The following is an 11,829-nucleotide window of genomic DNA, read 5'->3' on the forward strand; positions in this document are numbered from 1 at the left end:
ATACTAGAATAGAATATTTTCAGCAAGGGTTTCATTTAAGAAATCCAAACTATCAAATATAAAATAGTAATTTTGCACACGTGGATTGCAATTCTGATCTTCTGAAGAGATGATGGATGCATTAAATAAAAGGAATTCCTTCAGTTTTTTTATTCACAAATGCTAGAGAAATCTATCGGCTCAAAACTTTAATTAATAACAGTGTAAGATGAAAGAGACCAAGAAAAAGTAATGTTGCAGTTAAAGTGAATGTAGTAAGGAGATTAAACGATTGGTGGCGAATAGTGTTGCGTTGATGAAATAGTGGTGTAAGGGCGAACTAAGTATTGTAGGCTACAAGTATATACAACTGGCAGAATGGCCGTGTCGTAGTATGTGACTGACTTGGAACCAGAAATTCAAGGCTACACAACTGACAGCACTTTCACTTCTCTCTACTCACACACATGCAGGCAATCGCCCCCTCTCTCAAAAAACTGCTACTCGCTCGTTTTGTCCATTAATCTCTTCAACTGACGACAAACTTTTAACATTAATTTTAACCTACAACATTACCGACTATGCTTAACCTACAGTCCTCATTTTTTTCTTCGCACTCAAAAAGAAATACAAAATAAAATATTTTGAATCAAGAAATAATTAATTTTCAATTTATGAAAGTTACCACCTGCAATTTGTTTGTTACAGATGTTTGGCTAAGTAAGCAAATGTAGCCTGACAGAGGGAAGTGCACTAGCACTTCTTCTTCAGATATTTGGAAGCCCCGGTAATATTAAATAAACTAACTTACTCTGACTGCCCAACACTCTCACAGTGTAGGTACAAATTAGGCCTACAAATTCTAGCTTATTATATCATCTCTTCCACATACATAAGCTTTAAAGTTTACATAAGCATTAATTTTTTGCACGTTAAGGAGCCACAACTGAACTTTTGGGAAGCAATGGATTTACTTATGGCTGGCTACCTCTTTTAAGAAATAGTCGTACATTTTATTTTTTTTAGAATTCATCTGAAAAATAAACAGTTATGATTGAATTAGATATTATAGGTTAATTAGATGGCGTCTGCTATTATTCCAGAAGTACAGGAATACTTGTGAGATGTTTCCATACCAATCCTGGCTAGATGGTGCAGCGAATAATTGTGATTAAACCTCATCCTGGAATGTGCTACCAATACTAAAGGAAGAGAACGATTGGGGAGGGCTGCCAATTTAAATACTATTCTGGCAGCTGATGATGGCAGCATTTACACAGAGCTCTTTGAGTTCATAACAAACAACAAGATAACTCTGTAAATATTCAATACATACTACAGAAGCTTCGAAAGAAGACTATAAATGACTGATTTGCTAGCTCAAGAGGCCAATAACAAAGAGCAAAATAAATAAATAAATAGGTTAATTAATTAGATAGTAGGTAATTAGACATTGTATGTGCTGGTTTGAGGTGAGCAAACAAATAAACGGAAAACCGCAGAAAGTTTTAAGTTTAAACCCGTAGTCACATCATTAAGATTTTGGTTAATCCTGATCTACCACAATTATAAACAGTTTTTCAGTTTTCTCGAATTTCCCGAAACGACTCCAACTATTTTTTTTAAGCAATGTCCACAACTGCACAGAAAATTACCTTCTTAAAGTGAATTTTTTTAGGCGTTGTTCCACCATGCTTTTATTTTATTTATTTTTTGAGATATAGCTTTATTACCGAAATCTAAATTGCAATCATGCTAACTAACAACAGAAGAAATTAGAAATTGTAAGACAAATTAGTATATTAGAACCTAATTACTGTTACAGAAAGTCGAATGAGTGTTTCACAACAGTTTTTGCTTCTCAAAAAAGGGGAAATGCAATGCTGGGGAAATTTAGAAATTGAATTTCAACGAAATACATATTTTGTTGACTCATTAACATTAAGAAAATGAACTTAGAACAGGGTTTGTATGTGTTGTACCTTTGTGAGTGTGCAATAAGATGATCGGAATGTATCGCTTTTCCCTTTACTATTACTAAAATCTGATCCTAAAACTTCAGACACTATCTAGTGGGATGGATAACATCTTTCGTTCTTAAGTGACAAATTATTCAACATTATTTTTAAGAATTTCTAAGGGATCTTTAGTTCTGATTTCAGATCATGTCTGATTTATGGGAGAGGGAAAGTTGAACAAATTTTACGGACGAAAGAATTCTATTCATGCTTCTGATATTTGGTCCTTATCATATAAATTACCCATAAGCTTACAACTACCATCCTATACAGCTCGTATTTAATGATGTACACCTTTTTCATTTAATTTTTCAAAACAATTATAACTTTAACAAAAACTAATAATTCAACTTTTAGTTTTAACATGCGACAGGATAAAGTCTGATCTCTTCCTCCCCAAGAATACCTCGTTCAACTATCCTTCCAGCAAGTAAGAAGATAATCCCTCAAATAATTCCTCAGCTAGGATTGAAATAATAAACTTGCGAATTAGAAGGGAAATGTATATTGGTATTGCAGAATAGTTACACGTGACTGGACAATTATTCAGAGCTTAGCTCTGAAGCCAGTCTTCTTTCATATTTAAGGGAATGCATCCGCTGAAACCTAAATTTCGAAAATTTTCGCAATACTTTCTTGTATAATCAACAAAAGAAAATATTATAAAAAATATTACTCGAATCAATATTTTTTCTACCTTAATGCTATCTTCTGTAGGATAATCAAGTTCTAGGGTAAACAAATAAATGGTGGGGGTCAGATTATAAATTCACAGTACTTAATTATGCATATTGAGTACCTAGCTTATTGTTTATATGATTTTCCTAAAAGTGCAATATTAACTAAGAAGTAGCTTAGTGTGGTAAAGATATAGCAAGTAATGATATAAACATTGTGAAATACTTCGTGTGTTAGTTAAGAGTAAAGAATAGAATCCTGAACATAAAAATACCATTCACTTATGTAATCATCGCTAATCCAGAATAATTATTCCTTTTTTTAATTACATCTATTTCTATTGACCATGAAACTTTATTACCAACTAATATCATACAGGATGAAGAAGAAATCGCAACCACAAGTCCCTCTTTTATTTACAATCTCCTGTTGCAGCCTTACGGCAGATTTGTGAAGTGCCAGATTTTAGAGAAATCAGTTGATATTTGGACTCAAAGTTGTATAGAATAAAAATGGGTCACCGAAATTATCACTAAATTACGCTAAAGCCTCAGAAAGGAAGATTTCTGTGATTCTCACACTGCTTCCAAGTTATGCAGTTAAAGCAGAGGCTTTGGATAGCTTATTGCTTGGTCCCTCGCTACCAACAAATAATAAAAATAATGGTTCTACGTCTTTTCATATTTTGCGTACCATTATTGGTTCCACACCAGGCTAATTTATTTTTCTAGTATGTTCCAAAGTATACCTAAAACCAGCATCAAACATGAAATTTTGGTTCTTCGTGAGTAAAAAATTGACAATCAATTCTCCTAGTGTCCAAATATCCGCATACTTATACAGTAAGCAAATAAAGCCTTCTGTTTTCAACCTTTTGAAGAGTCAACGCGTCTACATCTTCTACGCCCGCAACTGTATTTTGGTGTCTTTTTTCCGAATTTTTTATCGGATTGTAAGAAGAATATAAATACTACAGCGTGGATGTCACCAAGAAGTAGTAAAAAAAAACTATTTTGCCTGTAATAACCTATAACTTAAATACTTATAACCAAGAACATAATGAATGCCACATTCATTTATTTATTTGCAACTTTAAAATTTACGAAAATCTAATGATAACTTAGAACAAAATTGCATGAATGACATTTGAAGAAAATGACTAGTGGTATCACGAGACCACAGCGTCAGTAGTCTAAAGTGAGTATTGGGATAAGGTTAGGCTTGAAAGATGTTGTACAGAAGGATTGTGATGATAACATTAAGGAGTTGTGGAATCTTTAATGGCTGAATTTCATCAAATCGGATAAAAGATTATATTTACCACTGGTTTAAAATGCGAAATACTTAACAACTGTAGAAATAAACAGCCTATTCAGAAAAAGAACTGCAACCGAGTATAAAGGGTGCTAGATTATGGTAACAGTTTCATATCAAGGGAGCGACTGGTAAGTAGATAAACATTAAAAGGACTAAAAAAGTGTGCAGCCGGTAGAGATACGTGAAAGTAGAAGTGGGCCAGAGTGAGTTGGTCGGTTGGATGTGTAATCGAGTTACCTAATAGCGCCCTCTCTGTATCCAGCTGGAAAGTCTCTCTCTCTGCATCGCCGCCAAACTCTCACTTTCCATTCACATTCCCTCCGTATTCAGCACTGCAACAGTCTTTACACTCACAACATTATCTAATCGAATTAACGTGTAATTACATAATACTTCAAATTTATATTATATACTTCAGTGAGAACTAGATTATATACTGAAACCCAGGACGGTCTCCCAGTGCAATGTATACATTTTACAAATTCTACTAAATTGAAATATTAATAAATATAAAAATTTAAATACATTTCTGCAAATTAATTGTTACCTACTGACACTGCGATGTTGGCGATATCGGAGAAAGAAAATTGCAAAATATACAACGACTTGGAAATTCATTTCTATTGCTTTTGATGCCCAGAGGGGTTAAATGGAGTGGAGAAAACCCCAGAACCAAAGTTTCAATTTACTATTCGAGCAAAACATTGTTTTACGTATTTAATTATTATTTTTATGTTCGTTTATGCAGATGTTCTAATTCATTAAACTTTTTTTACAATTGAGGTATGTTAAAGCACTTGCACTTGTTTCTTGATTCAGTAAAAAATAGAGAAAAATATAAGTGTTCTCGAAAAACGTATTTCATATTAAGAACAAAACGTTAAAAATTGAAGTGAGTGCATTGCTTCTATGTTAAACTGACTACATCTTAACCATTCCAATTTGCTAATCCCCGTCGCAGCCTTGAATAATTAACCTTCTCTTACTTTATGGCTGAATACGGTAAATAAAAATGTTTACTGTCTGCCTCAGACAATGAGATGGGATGATAATAAGAGAAGATTGCAAGTAATGGAATAAGAAATAGATGACGTCGGTGCAGCTGGGACATCAATGTACAGGGAGCCAGAGAGTCACGCTTGGTGTGTGACGAATTATCAAACATCCTTGGTCACTTCCTCCCGTCCTTCCTGGCCGCGCCGCTCTTCACGACCTTCCCTCCAACTCCCCTCCCTTTCAACAACAATCACATCCCAATTATCTGTTACTGCTCTCTCAGACTACAATTACAACTTATAGACGAGGTCATTCGACGGAAAGTGGCAATTATATTAACGTTTGACAATTGAATACTTTATTTGAAACTGCTGGCAAAATATCTTAAACTTCATCATTCTAGCCCAAACAGATTCATTTTTACAGATCCCTATAAGTTTCCACAGAAGGCTAAAAATATCACTTGTATTTTCCTCGCAAAAAGATCAGACTAAAAACTAGATTCATAATTCTGTTGCAGAAGAGTATTGCGCCAATACCTTATCTAACTCCAAGAGAACTAAAAAGAAAACAAGACCAACTATGAGCTTGTACGGAGATGTGCTAAAGATAAACCGAACCCCTACAAAAAAAAAAAAAAAATGGAGTCGAAAAAATTTTTAAGGCGGCATGATTAAATTTACTAGAAAATTATTTAAAACAATTACCTGGTTTAAAGGTTATTAATTTTGCTTTTACGTCAGCATGTTCCAGATGTGAGATCTTTTAGCTTATTTCTGCTTTTATAGAACGAAATATTTCCGAAAGTGGGAGATTATTCATGAAGTTTTTAGCAATCAGTATCAACGTAAATGCCTTTACCTTTTCCATATCCTAAACCTTTAAAGTCTATCATAAAGTCATCACAAAATTTAACGTCAATTTTCTAAGGGTGACCTAACGATTGGCTGGAGGAAAAAGGATGCCAGCTGGGAGAGAGGGGTTTGAATAGAATTGGAGGGAATGTTTCGAGCTACATACGAATCAGTCATTTTGTCAACGGACAAACAACGCATGGAGAAAAAATATTTGTTTCTTATTTTCAGGATCTCTATTCTTGTATTTCAGTAAAAGAATAGGAATCTATGGACATCAAACCTCTCTTAAGTATCAGAAAACTAGAAGGATAATAATTCATAAATTAAAAAAGGTAATAAAGTGCGTTTGTGAGAAGTTTGGTTAACAGTCAAATACATATACAAAATTTGAAACATAAAATTGCCTTTGATGAGCATTTTATTAACTTGTGAATTTTATTATTTCAATAAATTTATTTTCAAAATAAAAACAAAATTATTTAAAATACTGGTAAATGTTAGCTAAATGGAGAAGAAATTGGTTACAATTATGAAGCAAAGTTTATAGGCAATCAGAATTGGAGCGAGTAAAAACTATCTTAGCCAGTTTTACTGGATCGAATCATTCGTCATATCTAGAAATGGAACTAATAAGACGATTACCAGATTGAAGAATAACACATTAATAGTGAACTAGTTATTTGATAATTATCAGTGCAGGAATCATCTAGCATAAACCTCTCTTTGTATATCTGTGCAGGCATTGTAATTGATGGTAAATTATATACTGTTGATGAAATGCATGTGCAAAGCATACACACCTAGATATAAAAATAAGTATGTTTATGATGCCAAAAGTATAATGAAGGTAAAGTTGACCTTGAAACAAAAGGTAGCGAGGCCAGTAGCCACCAACTTGCTCGCGCTATTCCCCTAATAAACACTATCCTTTTTTTTTTTTAATAACAACTGCCTATTATGTAATAATACAAGTTAGCTCTGTGTGTGTGGTTTGGGTAGTGAGCGCGCTCATCTGTTCAAGGATAACATTACCTGTTGTATTTAGTTGATGCTATTTTTTGCTACCGAAGGTTTTAAATAATCATATTCTATGTATTCATTTGGAAACAATGGGAACTATACAAAAAAAAAAAAAAGTCGGCAATACTTTCCGACATTTCGTCCAAATCTAATGAAACAGAAATTTACAAAAACATTTTTGGCATTCAACATGATTTTTCTTTTAATTCCATCAACTCCCAGCTTCGAAGTCCTTTTTATAAAACTGTCTATGTAATGGGAGTGATAGATGAGAAGTGGATGATACCTGGGGAATAAAATTGATATTTACTACGAAAGCATTAATTTGGGTATATGGTTTACAGAACTTTATTCTAAAACAAACATTCAAAAACAAAAAAAAATGAAATAGAAAATAAAAAATAATACAATTGTTGGTCTAAAGAAATTTCTTATGGTATTTAAAAAAAATTAATTAATTAATAGTGTGATAATTCAAAAGTTACTGAACAAAGCTCAAATCTATAATAGACCGCTGTAAAAATTATTTTTGTTTAAATTCAAATTAATGTCAAGTAAAATTTATATTTTTAGAAAAACAGGTCTTGAATCTGGAGGGGAATTTGTACTACTTGACGAATTAATATCTTATCTATTGTTATCCATGACATAAATACAATTATATATTAAACTTGAGATCTACAAGTTAATATCGATATTCTTACAAGATAAGGTAACTGTAATGGCGAACAGAATTCATTTTATAATGTTAAAATTCGATGTTATAAAACGGAACTAGAGATGCTAATGCAAGTGAAACGTGTTTATTCTTTTATTCCTTAATAATATGAACTAATTGCTTATAACAATAGTATTTTGGCTTCTTAAGAAGATCCTTTCAAGTCCTTTTTCAATGACATAACGCATGACATGCGTACATTTAGCAAAACTGTACAGACAGTCAACGAATCAGTTCTACTTTAGCATTAACCAAAAACTAGTCCAATTTTGTTTATCGAGTTCCTCTAAAATGGTTCAGAGTTTAGTTCAAATTCACGAATTTTTTAACTAAGAAAATTTATTTGAAGGGTTCGCAAAGAATGGAACAGACATCGCTCTAGTGTGCCATATCATGCATGTGCATCCAGAGACATAAGTGGAATGAACGACGACCATCCAGTGATGGAAGCCGAAAGTCCTTCATGGTAAGATTACTCAACAACCATCCTAGGAGATCGGCATTATGCGTACCGTACCGCTGCTTTAGTCTGCGATGTGGATTTAAAGGGGTAGATATCATACCAAGTTTGACAATATTAATTAACCGAAAGAGTGAAAATTTTAGTAAGAACCACTACCAACCAAACTTAGAAAGCTCTTAATGTAACCAAATATTTATGTGAAACCTGAAAAAATTTGGTTTTATTTACACTTTGACGGCACCTGTGGATTTGTGGAAGAGCTGCTAATTAAATATATTGTCAAAATCTGTGCTCAAATAAACTCAGATCAAATATAAGTCCTAAGTCCCACTACTAACATTTATTGTAGCTCCGACCAACTAAAACAAACTATTAGAAATGCAGAGAAGTAAGAACGAGTCTTGAACAAAATTTTATTCTAATTCAGGCCACTTCAAAAATTTATTACCATCAATACAAGCCCACACACTTTACATCAGGTCTCATTAATTTATTTTAGAATACGCATCATTTCTTTGCATAATAAAACAACTCGTTACAGCACATAACTATGCCCTTGGAAAAGTTGAATAGAAAGAAAGACGAGAAAAAAAAAAAAAAACACTATTTTCTTAAGCTTCGCGTGTAATGCCAAGGTTAAATTTTATAAATGGGCCTATTCTAATAGTGGGAGGCGTTTTCTTCTTAGATTTTTAGTACACAATTACATGTCAAGAAAAAAGCAATTCATTTTTGAATCTATAGACAAACTTAAAAGAATTATATTTTAAAATATGTATTATACATTAGAAAGTAGGATTGATGATTTTATCATCAACTGTAAAAGCTCAGTGAATTATTTTTTTGGAATATTAAGGAGCATCAACAAATTTTAGAATAATTTTGAATTTTACCGACATTTTGGCAAATATATTGCCTACTATAGGGTTTGATCCAAACAAATATATACTCACCCAAATATACTCCCTCTCCTTCCCTTTTATACATATCTTTCAATGAAAGCACTATTTCTAAACTTACATTCAGTACATGCTTCACAAGTTGAGTAAAGTGCATTATTTGATAAATTAAAGAATAACTTTGATCCTTTACATGAAAGATATTGATCATTTAAATATGTGGTAGGAGGTTTCCAACTTTTTTTGGTAATTCAACGCAACTCTCTCAAAATTACCAAATAATTATCGAACCTTCTTGTTTGTAACAGATGTAAAATTAATTTTTAGCCATTTTGTGTATGCTTGAGAACATCTAAAGCTCTTAACATTTGATTTTTCTTAGAAAAATCACTCGGAAAACGACTTATTTCCCGATATTAAGAAAAATACTAGCTTTACTGCCTTGGCAATATTTTTAGTAGAAAGGGGGATGAAGAAATACATAGAAATGACCTATCGCGTGCTCTTCTTTCTCTTTGATAACAAGTTAAAAAATTGAAATATGATTAAAAATACCAGATTTTGAAATAGCCTAGCACCTTTAATTTTGAAGATATCGAATTGCGGTTTCCGGTTTCTTTCATTACTTTTTATACTCTTTAAAACGGTGAAAATGGGGGTCAACTGCGAACCCTCACTTTTGGTCGCGCGTCAGCCGCGTATACGGGAAGGAATCTAAAATCAAGTCCCATATTTTGAAACTAGAGGTGACAGGCAACAAATTTTTCCTCTACCATTTTTCGCTCAGAACAACCGTTTAAGCATGAAATGCATTTGAGCCGTCTTAAAATGAACACCCTGTATATAATATACTATAAAGGATGATGTTGGTCTGATTTCATCACTAATTATTTATTTAATGTCTAATATTATCTCCTCAGAATGATGTGTCAATGAGACCTGGAGATATTTAGGACAGAATCCCCTACATAGCTTGGCCTGCTATCAAATTAGAATTATTCAATAATGAACTCCTAAAGGACGATCACTCCTTTAGAATTCTAGATTTCAATAAAGTCATTAGGAAGTACATATAGAACATATTTCTACAAAATCTTGTAGAACCATATAGAATCTTGCCATTTTCACTTTAAAATTGCTGAATACGTGGTAAATAATGGAGAACAATACAATAATAGTAAACTAGTAACTACATGCAAATGTAAATAACAAAAAATGACAAGATTTACATTGAAAAATATGCCAAATCCTCTGGGCAAAAGCTTCGCCAGCTACCAGCCTAAAGAAACAATTTTTTTTTTAAAGCTTAAATTGAAGAAATCACCACAACAATAAAGTAACATTTTTATAGAAGAGAAAATAACGTAATTTCTAATTAATTTTTTAAATTTTCAATTACAATTTTCAACATATTTGTTTCTAATGAATATTTTCAAAAATGGGATACCCTTAAATTTTCTGGAGTATAAGAAATTAAAAAAAATCTTTTAATGCAATTTTCTGAGTTGTGAATTACAAATTTACTTTTAGTCTTCTAATTATTAAAACAAAAATAATTTGGTTTCAATACAAAATAAACTATCTACCACAAAAACACTGTTTCGGAAAGCATGTTGATTCCAGTTTCCCCAAAAGCTCTGCTTTTAGAAACTTTCAGCAGGGCTACACTTCAATCAATTTTAGCATTCTGATTAAAAAAACAAAACAAAAAAAGTACAAAAATCTCTATGCTCTTGATGTTATTTCTTTGTCTAGGAATAATGTAAACCTTACTGAAATATTCCTCAGTCCTAAAGAAATGTTCCTTTGCCTACCAGTTAACCTCTTAATTCTTCCCTTATCTTACACTTTTGTCCTACTTTAGTCTACTTCTATAAATACACCGTCTATCTTTTTTGACTAATCCTTTTTTCTAATATACGAGGTGTGTTCAAAAAGTAACGGGAATTTTTAAATTTCGCGGGTTTGGAGAGTCTGATTGTAAAATTTTTTTTTTTATTATGTTGGTACACATGCCCCTGAAGTACGATAAAATTTTCAGTAATATTCATTGTTTACTTCTTAAGTGGCAGCCGTTAAGGTTAGACGTGTTTTTCGAGCTTGGCGATTTTTGTTTGTTAAAAAAAATGGATCAAAGAATTTGTATTAAATTTTGCGTAAAAAATGAAATAAAGTGTAATAAAGTGTGTGAAATGTTAATAAAGGCATATGGTGAGTCTGCTATGAGTAAAACAAGGATTTACGAGTGGTATAAGCGTTTCCAAGATGGCCGCGAAAACGTTGAAGATGACGAACGACCTGGACGTCCAAGCACATCAACAACCGATGAAAACGTGAAAAAAGTGAAAGAAATGGTTATGAACGATCGCCGAATCACAATCAGAGAAGTCGCTGATGATGTTGCCATATCAATTGGCTCATGCCATGACATTTTTTCGGATGTTTTGGGTATGAAACGTGTGGCAGCAAAATTTGTTCCAAAATTGTTGAATTTCGAACAAAAACAGCGGAGAATGGAAGTTGCTCAAGAGTCACTCAATGAAATCGACAACGATGCGGATCTACTGAAACGTGTTATAACAGGTGACGAAACATGGGTTTACGGATATGATGTCGAAACTAAGGCTTAATCGTCCCAGTGGAGGCATTCTGGATCGCCAAGACCGAAAAAGGCTCGACAAGTGCGGTCGAATGTGAAGGTTATGCTCACTGTGTTCTTCGATTTTAATGGCATAGTGCATCATGAATTCTTGCCACAAGGTCAAACAATCAATAAGGAGTACTACCTACAAGTTCAACGCCGTTCATGGATTTCGCACCACGATAATGCACCTGCTCACACTTCATTGCTTGTTTAATTTTTGGCCAAAAACAAAACTTTAAC

General features: G+C 32.8%; 1 protein-coding gene and 1 long non-coding RNA gene across 4 annotated transcripts in view; one reads left to right on the top strand and one right to left on the bottom strand.

The window, feature by feature from the left end:
* The window catches only part of LOC141457902 (histone-lysine N-methyltransferase SETMAR-like), a 50,688-nt gene that overhangs the window by 28,198 nt on the left and 10,661 nt on the right, over positions 1-11,829 (bottom strand). The window lies entirely within an intron of this gene.
* LOC141457904 (uncharacterized) lies at positions 4,452-5,651 on the top strand. The gene is made up of 2 exons (XR_012460609.1): positions 4,452-4,884; positions 5,509-5,651. It is a non-coding gene; the product is annotated as an uncharacterized lncRNA (long non-coding RNA).

Source organism: Rhodnius prolixus, unplaced genomic scaffold (assembly GCF_049639745.1).
Source record: "Rhodnius prolixus isolate KJV_2025 unplaced genomic scaffold, Rpr scaffold_5, whole genome shotgun sequence".
Taxonomy (NCBI): Eukaryota; Metazoa; Arthropoda; class Insecta; order Hemiptera; family Reduviidae; genus Rhodnius; species Rhodnius prolixus.